Here is a 14,753-nt window from a genome sequence, read left to right as displayed (position 1 = left end):
TGGCTTCCAGGTTCAGAGGTTCAGAGGTTCAGTCCATTATCATCACAGTGGGAGCATGGTATCATGCAGGCAGGTATGATGCTTTGTAACCTACCCCACCCCCTCAGCCTGAAACCTCTTTGCTCAGGTTTCACTGTTTGCATCGGGGTGGAGCCTGCCGTTCTATCGTTCTGCCATGCCCACTGCTGGAGCCTGCCGCCTTGCTGTTCTGGAACCATACATGTTGTCACCCTGCAACTGGACCCCAGGATTATTTGGCAGGAATCGGGTCCCTTCCCCTGTTTCATAACTGAGTGTCAGAAATAATAAAATTGAGCTTTGATCAGAATTTTGTCTTAGCTACATCTTTCTCTCATCTGCCTAGCTCTCCCTTCTCTTCCAGGTTTCCAAGATGCCTTTCCAGAGTAGAACCCAGACATGTGAGCCACTGGCCAGACACAACATCTGGCACCCACATGGGACTGAGAAATGGCAGAGGACATTTGGAAAAAACACTGCTGTTTTGGAGTTCCATAGAAGAAGAGAATAATTAAAGGAAGTTCATAGCAGAGAAGGTCGGTATGGGCTAAGTTGAAACAGCGTTTAACCTGAGTGCTAATTCACTTAGGTTTAGCAGTGAGGCATATCAGGAGCTAGGAACATAACATGTGGTTAGCCATAGCTCCCAGAAGCTACATTTTTAGGCGTGAGAAAAGAAAAGGTTTATTAAAAGGAAATTAATTATCAGGTGGATGGCCGCAGTTAAAAAACTGCATCATGCGGGAGGAAAATGTCCCAAAAAGCAGAGAGAAATGTCAGGAGTGCTATGCTTTGTTCTCTCTGGGCTTTACAGCAGAAGTACTCTGCCCCTTTTGTGTCTTGTCTAATGTCTGGTGCACCAATCTGTTCATGTGTTCAATTCATTTATGTTCATGTCCCATCTGTATGAATGTTCTATGTTTTATGTTGGATAATAAAGATGGCAAAAAAAAAATTTATCTGCAAAGCTGAGAGCTGCCACGTGCTTCAACCAGGAAACAGACACATGGCAGGAGGGCCCCTGCTGGAAAAACGGTTCATTATAAGAAAAAAATGGGAGAGTCTACAGCCTCTTAGTTTCGGGGTAAAAGAGCTGATAAATGTTTTTTTCCTGGAGGGTTCTCTACAATCGTGATTAATTTGTTTGGCAATTGATAAAGTGCTTTTTATTCCATGATTGTAGCTAGAAAAATTAATATTTTCTGATTGGTCTAAATGTAACTGCTTCATTTGGTTCTTTTTTTATTGGCAATGTGCTCTGCGTGTTTTCACTATCAGCTCATAAGTTATAGGTTAAAATTAATAATTGTTACATTGCTATAGATGGTTAGTCTTAAAATTGATAACTCAAGTTTAATGTCTTCCCAACATGTGGCAAACGGCAGGCCAAGAGGCTGGGTCTCTAAAGATATTTCTAGTTAAGATAATAATTAATGTGGTTTCTATCCTAAAAAGTAAAATTAAAGTTAAGATTTTAAAACAATGTTCCTTTAATAAAACATTAAAAGTTGCACTGTCATGCATTCATAGGTATAAATTGGCAGCCAAACTTCATAACATGATAGTAATGCTTCTAATATTGATTTTAAAGATGATAAATTGTTTTAAACTTGGGTTTTGCTTTCCCAAGGTTGTAGATATTATCCTAACGTTGCAAAAGAAAGTCGAAAATTATGGTTAAAACTGCCAGTGTTCCATTGACTGCAGCTTACAGTTTGATCACAAATTTAAGATTTTCTACTCACCCATATATTGTTAATTAAGATTATTACAAGAGTAATCATCTTATGAGAGCACTAATACAGCTCTCTGTGGCCATACAGCCATACAAACTCAGAGCAGCCTCAGCAGGACTTGTGTGATTTTCTTTTGTCTTACCAACAGTTCCCGAGGAAGCTCTTGAAACTTGCCTCTCCCTGCCTCCAGGGAAATTTTGTTTTAGCTAAACAAACAGTCTTGCAGATCTATCCAGATGTTGTTCTAAATAAAGTTCTAATTCAAAGTTTATTGAAGAGTCAGTCAGACTGTAGAACTTCAATCTGACTCTCCTACTTCATGTAAAGTTATTATAGGTTTAAAGGTTCGTTTTTTTTTTCTTGCATGATAAAGGGTTTGCTTCTAGTGAACTCAGAACTGTGCATACTGATTTGTGATCATACGAATACAGTATGGGTACTGCTTGGGTGCAGAAATTTACTGCAGGGGAAGGTCCAGCTTGACCATTTCTGGATTCCCTGTGAGATATACGAGGTTTGGATGGAGGTTCGTATCTTGTTACAGTTACAACCAAAAATATCTTTCTAAGGCTCTGCCTCCCCTCCCCAAATGATACCAAGAGCCACAAGTGTGGGTCGTGACAGCACCCATGGGAGGAATCAGGTCAATTCCCCCCAAGCCAAGGTTAAAGCCCACTCATCTATGGATGAAAAAAATCATTTGATCACCTCAGTTAAGCGTGGCCTTATTAAACTTAATTAATAGGGGGGGGAGAGGTTGGAGACTGTACTGTTAGAAGGGCAAGCCCTTCACAGCCTCCCACCCTAAAAAGTCAATTGGCCTTGTACTAAGGAGCCGGTCATCATCCTCTCCTCCCTGTTCCCTTCCTGTCACCAAAGAATGAGGAGGAATATCCACTTACTCTCCTTCAGTGTTATTCATAATATAGTGCCTTTCAAATTCGTACAGTCAGCCTTCTCCAGGGTTCCAACACCCTGTAGCTGACTACTTAAAATTCAACTAGGAAGTTACCTATTCAGTATTAATTAGCATTATAAAGTCAGAGCCTACAGCTCAGGGCTAATCTGCTAGTTGTTTACTAGGACAGAAAGGACACTCTTATCCAGATATGGTTTACCATAACAAAAGTTAAGAAATCCCACTGAGACAGGTTTCTTTGTTAGGCCCTAAAATTTAGGAAGAACTATAGGGCATAAATAAATATTATGCCTCAGGCCAGCCCTTTCATTCATTCATTTTTTTATTTACAACAGGGAGGAGATGTAACCTCCCCCACACCCTCAGCCTGAAACCTGTTTGCTCAGGTTTCACTGTTTGCATCGGGGTGGAGCCTGCCACTCTATCATTCTGCCATGCCCACTGCTGGAGCCTGCTGCCTTGCTGTTCTGGAGCCATACACGTGGTCACCCTGCAACTGGACCCCAGGATTATTTGGTGGGAATCAGGTCCCTTTCCCTGTTTCATAACTGATTGTTGAAAATAGTAAAATTGAGCTTTGATCAGAATTTTGTCTTAGCTACATCTTTCTCTCATCTGCCTAGCTCTCCCTTCTCTTCCAGGTTTCCAAGATGCCTTTCCAGACTAGAACCCAGACATGTGAGCCACTGGCCAGACACAACAGTGCTGGAGGAGCTGAGAATTCTTATTGACCTGAAGGCTGCTAGAAGAAGACCGGTAGCTAGGAGGAGAGTTTCAAATCCCACCAATGTTGACACACTTCCTCAAACAAGGGTCCATCTACTCCAACAAGACCGCATACCTGCTAATGTTGCTACTCTCTGGGCCAAATTTCTTCAAACCACCACAAGGACATTCAGGAATTATGGTAATTTTGGGGTTAACTGTCTTTGATAGAAAAAAAAAATCATTTCTTTCAGGCATGTTTATCTCCAAAATGATACTAGATTTCATCAAATTCACAATTGAGATGAAGAGTCATAAGATAAAAACTGTAATTTGATCCTTGGATCCATTTGGTACACAACCCAGGATAGCCACAGTATCCTACTCTCTCATCCAGAATGCTTGGTTCAAGTTTTTGCATGAGCCCAAAATGGGGAAGATGGATGCCTTACCTTGGTTAACATACCATCATGATAGAGAAAATATGTACATGTGCTGTCACTGTTAGCCTGGGAGGGTACAATTTTAGAGCTGTACAGATCTATGTTATATGGCAAGAGGAAAGTACAGAATGATGTTGAATAGAAACTGTTTATGTGAAGTTATTTTTGGCCATCTTAGCACATTGCTATGGTGACCTTTTGGGCACGGGGCATGGGGGGAATAAAGGGAAAGGGAGAAAACCCACGTTCCCCCAGCATTCTGGTGCTCTGGGTGGGCAGAAGAGGGAGACTGCCTCACACTTTTTACTTGGCCCGAGGTGGGTATTTGTTTGTGGGAAGCCACAGAATCCAAGCTTTCTGTGAGTGGACAAGGGGCAGGCCTAGGTAACAGGTTCTCAATCTTGGGCATCCCAGACACCACTGGACACCATGGAAGAGCTGAGAACAAAATGGGGTCCTTGAGGGTGGCTTGGTCAGCTCTGGGGCTGAAGGGATGAGAGGGCAGGGAGAGAGGGGGAGCTGGGTGGTCCCCAAATGATTGAGAGTCCTTGGACTGGTCTGTGGTTAGAGTGCAGGAAGGTATTCTGGTGGGAGGTTAGATGCAGGGGAAAGCCTATCCGATTATTCAAGCATGGAATAAAGTAAAGAGAAATGAAAGGTAAGAAGCACACAGGAACCAAGGAGCAGCCTGAGAGGATTCTTCTGGATTCTACCCGTGCCTAGAGTTGAACCTGCACTTCAGCTCTCTATACCCAAATTCCATCAGAGAGAGCTGGTCCTCTAAGAGTGCTGACATACCTGTGAGCACAGGTGAGACCACCACTTCTACTCAATTTCCTGTCCCAAGAGGGACCCGCCCAAAGCCATCAGGACACAGCAACCAAGGAACAGCCAGGAACAGGATTCTTCTGGTTTACCTCTGCACCCAGAGCTGAACCAGTGCCACAGCTTTCTATACTCAAATCCTAATGGGGAGAGCTGGTCTCCCAGGAGTTCTACACCTGGGAGCACAGGTAAGATCACCACTTCTGACCCTAAGGACCCACCCAGAGCCCTCAATACACAGGAACTGAGGAGCAGTCTGGGACAGGATCCTTCTGGCTCCCATCTCCACCAGAAGATGAACCTGTGCCACATCTCCCCACACTTAAATCCCACTGGGAAATAGCTTACAGGAGAAAGAAGCCACAGTCAGAGACAGCAAGACCAGCTAACATCAGAGATAACAAGATGCCAAGAGGCAGGGGCAAGAACATAAGGAAAGGAGACTAAGGCTACTTGGAATCATCAGAACCCAGTTATGCCACCACAGAAAACCCTGGATACCCCAGCACACAGATAGAAGCCCTTAAAGAGGAAACACAAAAATCCCTTAAAGATTTACTTAAAAAAAAACAAAAACAAAAAAAGAAAAAACAATCAAACAGGTGAAGGAATTGAACAAAACCATCCAGGATTTAAAAATTGGAAATAGAAACAAGAAAGAAATCACAAAGGTGACAACCCTGGAGATAGAAAACCTAGGAAAGAGATCAAGAGTCATAGATGCAAGCATCACCAACAGAATACAAGAGATAGAAGAGAGAATCTCAGGTCCAGAATATACCATAGAAAACATTGACACAACAGTGAGAGAAAATGAAAAATGCAAAAAAAAAAAACCTAATCCAAAACATCCAGGAAATACTGGACACAATGAGAAGACCAAACCTAAGGATAATAGTTATAGAAGAGAGTGAAGATTCCTAACGTAAAGTGCCAGAAAATATCTTCAACCAAATTATAGAAGAAAACTTCCCTAACCTAAAGAAAGAGATGCCCATAAACATATAAGAAGCCTACAGAACTCCAAATAGTTTGGACCAGAAAAGAAATTCCTCCTGTCACCAAATGTATAAAACAAAGAATATTGAAAGCAGTAAGTGAAAAAGGTCAAGGAACATATAAAGGCAGACCTATCAGAATTACATCAGACTTTTCACCAGAGACTATGAAAGCTAGAAGATCCTTGGGATGCGTTCTGGCTGGCTTTGGGTGTCAACTTGACACAGACTGGAGTTATCACAGAGAAAAGATTTTCAGTTGGGGAGATGCCTCCATGAGATCAAGCTGTAAGGCATTTTCTCAATAAGTGATCAAGGGGGAAAGACCCCCTCTGGGTGGGACCATCTCTGGGCTGGTAGTCATGAAGATCAGGCTGAGCAAGCCAGGGCAAGCAAGCCAGTAAAGAACATCTCTCTATGGCCTCTGCATCAGCTCCTACTTTCTGACCTGCTTGAGTTCTAGTCCTGACTTCCTTCACAGATGAACAGCAATGTGGAAGTGTCCTGTGTTCAAATCCCAGCAACCACATTGTGCCTCACAAACATCTGTAATGAAATCTGATTCTGGAGTGTCTGAAAAAAGCTACATTGTCCTTCCATAAATAATAAAGTTTTAAAAGGAAAGAAAGAACGAACGAAAGAAAGAAAGAAAGAAAGGAAGAAAGAAAGAAAAATAGAAAGAAAGAAGTTGAAGAGATCCTACATTAGCACATTAACAGTATTCATGGGTGTGATCATGGCTCCCAATACTTATGTAGCAGAGAACTACCTCATTTGGCGTCAGTGGGAGGGGTGGCACTTGGTCCTGTGGAGGTTTTATGCCCCAGAGAAGGGGGATACTAGAGGGATTAGGTGGGAGTGGCTGGGTGGGGAGGGGGCAAAGGGGGGCCTCAGGGAGGGGAGAGCAGAAAGGGGGATAACACTTGAAACATAAACAAACAAAATGATTAACACATTTTTAAAGGGGGGAAGGGTTGAGGTCATCCTTGGCTGTGTATTGGATTTGAAGCCTGCCTGGCAAAATGGGAGGAGACAGGGAGAGGGGGAGAGTTATTAAGTCCATCTTGAGCTGTGTGCCAAGATGCTGACTAAAAGAGAATAGATTAAGAAAATAGAACAGAGGCTGTTGGCTCCTGCTTAGATTCTATTGCTGCCTTTTACCTCTTCTCCCTTCCTCCTCCAGGTTGATGACTTTGTTGTTTCAAGCCAGCTGATACTGTAGCCAGAGGACAAACACCTGCAGAAGTTCTCTTATGGGTAATTTCCCCAACCCTTACCAATAGCCACTATGCACTCTTCATTGCAAGGGAAGGAAGGACAGGGGAGTAAAGAGAAGGTGGAAGGAAATATAAAATGATGGAAGGACAAAGGAAAGAAAAGAGAGTCACAAACAACACATACTTTTTCAAAGATGCAGTGAGTGACCAGTCCCTTTCCCAGAGTATAGCAAAGTAAAACTAGCTTTAGAAAAACAATTATTTGGTGTCAATTTATTGATTTCCTTAGTGGTTTACAAAAGAATTGCTTGCACTCCATTTGCAGAGCACAGCTTTACTTGCTACCTGAACCAGAGCGGCCTAAAAATCCGGCTGAGGCCAGTTGCCCTTCCCAGCCTGCTGACTGACACCAGCACTTACTCACTAGCTTGCCCACCCCACCTTATGGTTTTAAAGTATAAAATGAAATTTCAAAGACTTTCAGGAGCTGTCCTGGCTTCGGTCCACTGGTGACATCTCTCTTTCACTCTCAGTGGTTTCTGTGTGCCTACTCCAGGAAGCTTCTCCCACCAATCACTGTCCTTGGACTCAGAGAATCTGGGTTTTGTGCTGTTAGAGTGCTCACTAAATCACAGACCAGTTTGCTGGACCCCAAATCATAGACCAACAGCAGTCTTTTTCCCACCCTGAAAGAATGTTAGAAGTCACAGAATTGGCTATTATTCTTAAATGGAAATTCAAACAGAAGATTACCCATTACCTTGTTAAGTCATTAAAATTATCATTCTCCCTGGACCCTCCCAGGTCCCCAACCATCCTTTCAGTTCACAGTCACTTTCAGAGGAGCAACCTCTCTTCCTTTGGCCTTTCTGCTCGTCCACCTTGTAGTCTGTTTTCTGCCTCCCTCTCTAGTTGAGGGAATTAAGAATCTTTCACACAGATAGGAGCTGCTGCATCAGGGCTCGTTCTATTAAAAAAAAAAAAACAAAACCTCTCCCAGGTTTTGAAAGCCAATTAGACCAGAGTAGACTAAATGTGCCTTTGTGAGGTTGTTAATAAAACAAACTGAAGTGACATGGATGTCACTCCTGTAAGGGTGGTACTCCGGAAGCTAGGTTAAGGAGATTTCAAAGCCAGCCTGGGAACAGGCTAGGGGGCCTCGGGTGTGGGGGCAGTGGAAAAAAAATAAATGTATTTAGTTCTTCCCTTATTAATAACCTCTTCTTTCAGCTAACACCTACTTTTGCCTCTTCTTAGCTAACAGTTACTTTTGGCTCTTAGCTAACCACATGAAAGTGCTGTGGAGAGAGACGCTGGGGCAGACCAATACTGAAAAAGGAATGGAACAACTTCAGCTGATCTTGTAAGGCTGAATAGCTGAAATCAGAGCCTTCTCTGCCTCCCACTTATGTAGTCGCAGATCTGAATGCCACCTTGGAAGACTGGCCACTGTTCAGGACCTTGAAGATTCAGCCTGGATCCTCCCAGTGTAGACACCAGAGCACCAGAGGCATCAGGGCTCGAATCAACCCTCCCACCCTGGAGAGATGTCTGAAGCAACTCCTTAGTGGAGTCTCTCTCTTAGTTCATGGTAGCTGGCAATTTACCCAGTCGTGAAAATTCGGCAGAATCTGGGGCTGTTTCCGATAAGTCCCCACCCTGCCTTCCAGCTCAGGGAACACTAGAGGGACTCCTTCCTCCTACTATTCATTCCCTCTATCTATTCATTCTCTGCACAGGAATCCACCTTGTGATTTCAATACATTGAGCTGGGAGACACAGGCTCAGTCAGGACTCTACAGGGGACTGAGGGCTGACTGTGGTTCTTGGAGTATGTTTCCTATCCGAAGTGCCTGGACTTTTTAAATTTAAAAATCCTTTGCATTTTTATGGAGAGCATGGAAAAAATGGAAGCTCCAATGCAGATTCATAAACCAGAGATCCTAGCCAGTTTAAGGCGCGGCTCCCCTTTCTTGGGTCTGTGCCCCAGGGGACCTGAAAAATGCTAGTCCAGCAAAAGCAAGGAGGTCACAGGCTCTTGACTACTTTTCTGTTCCTGTTGGGTTGGACCCAAGCAAACTAGTAATCATTAAAGGCCAGTGATTTGTAATCAGATTTGCACTTAAGGGCTACTGGCAATCTTCAAACCGGTATTTATTAGCAAGCCAGATGTCTTGCAGATTGTCTCACAACCCTGTTTTCTCTAATTGTGTTTCTTCTCATGTAGCTCAGCGTATCTCAAACACACTAAAAAGCTGACTAGAAGCTGGTGGATCTCAGATGCCTGCTTCAATGCTCCCTGCTTTGCCAGGGCAGCTGGATTGATTTTTTTTTAATTCCAATATTTTCCATTATTTTTATCCATCAGGTTAGTTTGAATAATGCCAGCCATTCTTGATGGACATTTCGAGTTATGAGCTGATGCTGTAGCTCAGCTAATTGCTTGCCTAACCCTGGGCTCCAACCTGAACACTGGATTAATACACATGCATATATTTCCAGGACAGAAGAAGTGAAGGCATGAAGATCAGGAATGCAGCTATCCTTGACTTTGTCAGGACCAGCCTGAGCTAAATGAGCTAGACCCTGCCTCAAACAGAAAACAAGGTCCAAATAAACCAATGACAAAAAACAAACAAAAACAAAAACAAAACAAAAAACAAAAAACAAAAAAAGCCACTTTGAGTACTTACATATTTCCATTTTCATTTGTTTAGTCTTATCTTCTAAGTAGCCAAGGTTGACTTCTAATTCTCACAGTTTGATCGGCAAAAGAAGAGGACTCGTCCAAGCTTTGAACCCAGGACTTCTCAGACCTTAAGTGAGAATCATACCCCTAGACCAACAAGCCTTAAAGAGAAGCTACAGCTATTCTTTCTAAGAGGGATATAGTGGAGTTCTGTGGTTGAATTCAATAAACACAGGAAGAATTGAATTTCAGATCTACCTGAAAAGGGTGATGCAAGACTACCCACTGTCCCACTTTATCCAGAATGTCAAAAATAGAATAGACTCTGTAACACTTCCACCCACTGTAATCTAGTACACCCAGTGCTGCTTCAGGCAGAGCAAAAGACCCACAAACTGCTCAAGTGCCTCCAATTCTGACCTAATGTCAGAGATACCGAATGCAGAACCCCAACAATGGGGCACTACTTGAAGTGCAAGCATTGTCTCCAGTTGAGACCCAACTAAAATAACATCTCCCCCAACATGGGGCTCGAACCCACCACCCTGAGATTAAAAGTCTCATACTCTACCTACTGAGCTGGCTGGGCAACTGTTCTCTAGCTTAGAAGTTTACTAACTGTGACTTGAAGGTATTGAACTGGCAAAGTAAATAAAGCCATTTCAGATTGAGGGCAGCTTCTAAAACAAGAAGTTTCACCTCCACACAGCAGACAGACACCCAAGACCCTGAGATACATACATTAAAGCTGAAGTGCCTGCTCATTCTCCTTCTCCTATTCCCACCTGAAAGTGGAACCTCTAGTCCCTGCCCCCTGACCACTGGGTAAGCGTCTCCAGAGCCAGACCTTGGCTACCACTTGCTCTGTTCACATATCATAGAAATGCAATGCAGACAGGCACAGCCATGGCTGGCACTGGAGGAGCATGGTCCAACCTAGGTCCATACCTGCACCAGGTCTTTGTGCATCTGATCAGTATTTGCTTACTAAACTGTATGTTTGCCTGAACAGATGTCTCTGTTGTCCTTTGTTTCCCCAAAATCGAACCTAATCTAAATGTAAGAGATGTCTCATGTGACTCTGGTGCCCTGACTTTGTTGTTAACAGACATAGCCTCTCAGGTCTGAGCCCAGGTAGCACAGGGTCTGGGAGCTGGCTTAGGGTGGCCATGGGGGCAAACAAGTCAGTTAAGGGACTCCTGCTAGAGCTCAAAATGTGGGACAGTAGGGTTAAGTTTGTGATCCTGATCAGGGTTCCAACAAAGCCAGGGGTACCAATCTGCGCCAAAGCAGGCATGGCCAATGTTCTATCCATAGCCACCCTCGGGGTTTCTCCTAGGTCCTTTTCTGTCAGAGTGCCAGGAATCTGGTTCTTGCCTATGCCTCCAGAAGGAGACCTATCACACTGCACACAGAATACCAGACACTTCCATTGAAGTGTCCAGAACACACAGCAATAGCTGTCGGTCTTCAGGTGTATCCTATTCTTGAGTCCTATTTCCAATCTAACAGCTGTGCTGAGCTGCCTCATTATGTAATTGCAAACATTCCCAATTGTGGAAGGAAGAGGCACAAAAGAACCAGCATAGGAAGGACCCGGTTGTCACCTCCCTGCTCCCCACCCACACATGCAGGGGTTCAAGTCTGATTTTACACAGGTTGGACCAATCTTCACCACCGTGCCATATTATAGACTCATCTAGTTTTAAATGTTCAATGTATGCTTTTGTATGAAGAAATACTTAGTTTGTCTCTTCCATTTTTAAGACTAACAGACCTTTTTCTATTTAAAGAATATGCCCATTACTGTCCTTTAGATACAGTAAATATAACTGTTGCTCATAGAACTTTTCTTGGTATTTTAAAAAGTAAATGGCAGAGTTTATTTAAAAAATATTTTGATGGATCACAGGACCCCCAATGGAGGAACTAGAGAAAATACTCAAGGAGCTAAAGGAATCTGCAACCCTAGAGGTGGAACAACATTATGAACTAACCAGTACCCTGGAGCTCTTGACTCTAGCTGCATATGTATCAAAAGATGGCCTAGTCGGCCATCACTGGAAAGAGAAGCCCATTGGACTTGCAAACTTTATATGCCCCAGGTCAGGGGAACGCCCGTGCCAAAAAGTGGGAGTGGGTGGATAGGGAGGCTGGGGGGGGGGGAGTGTATGGGGGACTTTTGGGATAGCATTGAAAATGTAAATGAGAAAAATACCTAATTAAAAAATATTTTGCATTTATTTATTTGTGTGAGTGATGAAGCTCCGGTCTTCAAACTTGTCAGGAGGTATGATTACCTCCACTCTCTCTCATCCCCTCTCTCTCCTCTCTCTCAATGATCTATCTTATTTTTAGTGTAAGGGTGTTTTGCATGTGTATATTGTGCCCACAGAAGCTAGAACAGAGTATTTGATCCCCTGGAACTGGAGATGGGCCACCATATATGTGCTGGTAATTGAGCCCAGGTTCTCTGGAAGAGCATACAATGTTCTTAATTATTTAGTCCTTTCTGTAGCCCCATCTTTCAATTTTTTTTATGAGTATATGTGAGGCTGAGTTTATATACATCATATGCAGACAAGAAGAGGGATTTAGATTCTCCAGAATCTGACACCCTCTTCTGGAGTGTCTGAAGACAGCTACAGTGTACTTACATATAATAAATAAATAAATCTTTAAAAAAAGAAAAAAAAAAAAACAAAAGAAAGACCAGGCCTACCATTTGCATGTTCATAGGGGAAACTGGATGAGACCCCAGTCTGACCTCAGCAGGGAGCTTCCCTCTGGATGGTAGCTCACAGCTTTAATCCCAGCAAGACAGGCAAATCACTGAGTTCAAGGACAGCCTGGTTCAGGACAGCCAAGTCTAGGAAGGAAAATGGGTTATGTAGAGAAAACAAACCAACCAAACAACAACAAGGAAAAAAGAAGTGACAGTGTAGCTTGGGGTAGGTTACCAGAGAAGGCAGTCTATTAACACTTACAAACACCAGTAGCCTTGCACCCTTCTGCCCCAGTTCCTGCTTTCCTTTCTAGGAAATCTAGGGATGCAGGGGGTGGGGGAGTCCAGATTAACTTTTTAATTGGGAAGACTTGGGCTTTTATGTCTATAAGAAGGACTTCTCAGTGCCTTTATCTACCACTGAAAGTTCAGGGCTGTGACTCAACTGTAACAAGCAAGAGTGCTAAAAATCTGCAGCCTTTGAAAACAACTTTTTTAAAAGCAGGAGACATAACTCAGCTGTAGAGCCCCTGTGGTTCACAACTAACACTTGGTAGGGAAACAGCCTCAGTGTCCAGAGTTGAAGTCTCATGGGTGAACTACTGCAATCTCTGAGTATCATCTAGAGAAAGAAAAGATATGATCTGGTTGCTTAATTTATTTATTTTATTATTTCTATTTGTGTTTTGTTTTGTTTTGTTTTAGATAAGGCCTCACTCTGCAGCACTGGCTGACCTAGGACTCATTATATGTCTTAGTTAGGGTCTTACAGCTGAGAACAGACACCATGACCAAGGGAAGACTTACAAAACCCACATTCAGTGGTTGCACACGCCTTTAATGCCAGCACTCAGGAGGCAGAGGCAGGCAGATTTCTGAGTTTGAGGCCAGCCTGGTCTAGAGGATGAGTTATAGGACAGCCAGGGCTATAGAGAGAAACTCTGTCTCCAGAAAGAAGGAAAGAAAGGAAGGAAAGAAAGGAAGGAAGGAAGGGAAGGGAGGGAAGGGAAAGGAAGTAGGGAGGGAAGGGAGGGAGGGAAGGAAGAAGGAAAGAGGAAAGGAAAGATGGGAAGGGAGGGAAAGAGGAAAAGGGGGGAACAAGGGGGGTGAAGGAGGGGAAGAGAAGGAGGGAAGGGAAGGATGGAGGGAAGGAAGGTGGGGAGGAGGAAAGGGAAGGAAAAATGGAAGGAGGGAGGGGACAAAAGAGGGGAAGGGAAGGAGGGAGGGAAGGAAGAAAGAATGGAAGGAGGGAGGGGAAGGGAGGGGAGGAAGGGAAGGAGAAAGGCAAGGATAGAGGGGAGGAGGGAGGGAAGGAAGGAGGAATGGAAGGAGAGAGGGGAGGAGGGATGGAAGTGATTTAGGGAAGGAGGAACAGAAAGAGGGAGTGAAGGAAATGAAGGGAGGAGGGAAGGGAAGGAAGGGAAGGGAGGAAAAGAGGGAAGGAAGTAGGGAAGAGAAGGAAGGAAGGGAAGGAGGAAAGAAGGAAAGGTAAGGAAAGGAAAGGAAAGGAAAGGAAGAAAGGGAAGTGAATGAGGGGAAGGATGGGAAGCAAGGGAAGGGAAGGAAAGGGAAAGAGGGAAGAGAAGGAAGGGAAGGAAGGAACAACAAAAAAAGGAAAAATACACACAAACAATAAAACAACATTTAATTGGGGCTGGATCCTGGCAGTATCCAGGCAGGTATGGCACAGGCAGAGGTGAGAGTTCTATGTCTTCATCCAAAGGCTGATAGTGGAAGCATTTGTAGAGATGTGCCATCCTCTACCTCCTCCCCTGTTTCGTATTAAAGGCTACACCAATACATTCAACAGATTAATTGACTGGATTTTTTTTCTTTTCTTTTTTTTATTATCCAAATTCTGAATATTGAGTTACATCTATTTGCCAAATATGATTGAGCATGAGGCCTCGTGAATTAGCTCTTAAGCGAGGCACTTGAGACAATGTGAGACAGTCAGGACATTGCTTTAAAATCATTCTAGCTTGGTCCCTAGCGATCTTATGTAGGAGCAGTAAGTTAAGAGTAGAAAAATGAATTTTATAGTGATCACATTTAGCAAAAACAATAGGATCTGAAACTAAAGCTTCTCCTATCAATGCTTTGTCAATACAATCATTGCCTGCAGGAAGATCAGAATGAGCTCTTATATGACCAATATAAATAGGATTTTTTCGAGCAAGAATGGTGTTTGTGCCATACCACCTCCAGTAGGATCTGTGTGACAAGTTCCACAGACTGAAGCAATTGACCTCAAAAGATCCTGTAGGTATATGAATTGTATTAAAAATCAACAAATATAAAGGCAAAGAATAATCTATATAAGTAACTAATTGATTTTTAGTAGCTTTTTCTATTTGTTGTACGGCCAACAACCCTTCTGAAGTTGAAGCTCAAGGAGAGGTAGGATCAGCACTCCCCCTAAGAATATAAAATCAGGGTTTCAATTCTCCTGTAGTAAGCTTTAAATAAGAACGAAGC

General features: G+C 43.3%; 1 long non-coding RNA gene across 1 annotated transcript; it reads left to right on the top strand.

Annotated features, from left to right (window-relative positions):
• Positions 1 to 442: 442 nt before the first annotated feature.
• On the top strand, positions 443 to 11,339 carry Gm38527. Its single transcript, XR_388274.3, has 4 exons — positions 443 to 554; positions 3,315 to 3,580; positions 6,828 to 6,901; positions 8,143 to 11,339. It is a non-coding gene; the product is annotated as a predicted gene, 38527 (long non-coding RNA).
• The last annotated feature ends 3,414 nt before the right edge of the window (positions 11,340 to 14,753 follow it).

This window comes from Mus musculus, chromosome 19 (genome assembly GCF_000001635.26).
Source record: "Mus musculus strain C57BL/6J chromosome 19, GRCm38.p6 C57BL/6J".
NCBI lineage: Eukaryota > Metazoa > Chordata > Mammalia > Rodentia > Muridae > Mus > Mus musculus.
The sequence above is the reverse complement of the archived record's forward strand: the minus strand, read 5'-3'. Positions and strand labels throughout refer to the sequence as shown.